Source organism: Tarenaya hassleriana, unplaced genomic scaffold, assembly GCF_000463585.1.
Source record: "Tarenaya hassleriana unplaced genomic scaffold, ASM46358v1 Cleome2, whole genome shotgun sequence".
NCBI classification, from domain to species: domain Eukaryota; kingdom Viridiplantae; phylum Streptophyta; class Magnoliopsida; order Brassicales; family Cleomaceae; genus Tarenaya; species Tarenaya hassleriana.
Genome location: NW_010965372.1, coordinates 175,056 through 176,553, shown reverse-complemented (window position 1 = coordinate 176,553; position 1,498 = coordinate 175,056). Strand labels below are relative to the sequence as shown.

Below are 1,498 nucleotides of genomic sequence, written 5' to 3'. Positions count from 1 at the left end.
TCTTGCTCGACCGATTTCAGCATCCCATGCAGTTCGGCTAAGCTCTTAGTCATCCCATGCATATGATACTGCATCACGAACTGATTATAGTCCTCGGGCAATGACATCAGGATCAAGTCTGCAACCAAGTCACCATCGAAGTTCACTCCCATACGCTCAAGTTCCTCAACATGAGCGCGCATGTTGAGGACGTGGGTGTTGACAGAACTGCCTCTCGGCATATCCGTCTTCACTAGAGCTTTCAGCGTCTTGTACTTTTCAGTACGCGCTAGCTCACCAAACATGGTCTTGAGCTGATTGATCATATCAAACAAGCTCTTCCCCTCAAATTGCCTCTGCAGATTCGGGGCCATGCTTCCCAACATGAGACAGGAGATCTCATTGTCGTCAGACTGATGCTTCAACCAAGCATCCTTGACAGCTCTCGTGGCATTGGCTGCCGGATTTCCAACGGATATATCCGTTGGAAAACAGTCGTTAGAAACGCGGTTCCGTTGGAATTCCGTGGCAAATTCCAAACGGAAATCCAACGCCGTCATCCGTTGGAATATTTCAACGGATTTCCAACGGTTCTTCCGTGGTATATTTTCAACGGAATTCCAACGGATTTGTTCATCGAAATATCTCAACGGATCCCATGATTCAGCTGTCGACCCGTAGTGCCAATTAATTATTATTGTTGAAAATATTTTATATTTTTGTAATATTCGAACAATTTTTTTTTTAATATTTTAATTTTATTTTGGTTTTATTTTATATAGATATAATATTTTATTAATATATTAATATATATAAATATAAATAAAAAAATAAAATAAATATTTAAAAATAAAATAATTATTATTTTTTTTAAATATTTATTTTATTTTTTTATTATATTTATATTTATATATTATATAATAAATATATATATATATAATAAAACCAAAATAAAATTAAAATATTAAAATAAAAAATTGTTCGAATATTACAGAAAATATAAAATATTTTCAACAATAATAATTAATTGGCACTACGGGTTTCTTCGTCTTCGCTAGTCCCGAGATTACGTGCCGTTGTTTCTGCTCCCGAGCTTGGCGGCGTATTGTGGAGTGGCCGATCACCCCGCACAAGCTCAACGATTTGTTCGAGGTTAGTCACTTGTTGCCTCGTCGCCGCAAGTTGTTGCTCGAGTGTTTCGATCCGCCGTTGTTGTTCGAGATCGCTCTGCATGCCAGGAGGAATTGCTGCACCGAAATCATCGAACAAATCTCGCTGTAATCCTCCTAATCCATAGATGCGGCCCTTATTTGGAGAAACCGACTGAAAAATGAAGAAAATATTTAAAATTGAAATAAAGTATTAAAATATAATATTTAAAAATGAATTATTATAACTTTTACCTCCACATAACAACGATCTTGGACCGATGCAGAGAGACCGGATGAAGAACCCGCTGAATCGCCAACATTTTGCGAGAGTTGGGTAAGTCTTTGAGTTACCGTGCTTACAACTCGTT

The 1,498-nt window shown here is 37.3% G+C and overlaps 1 pseudogene; it reads right to left on the bottom strand.

Moving 5' to 3' along the window:
• Window positions 1–1,002: 1,002 nt before the first annotated feature.
• LOC104813231 overlaps window positions 1,003–1,498 on the bottom strand; it is a 2,286-nt pseudogene continuing 1,790 nt past the window's right edge.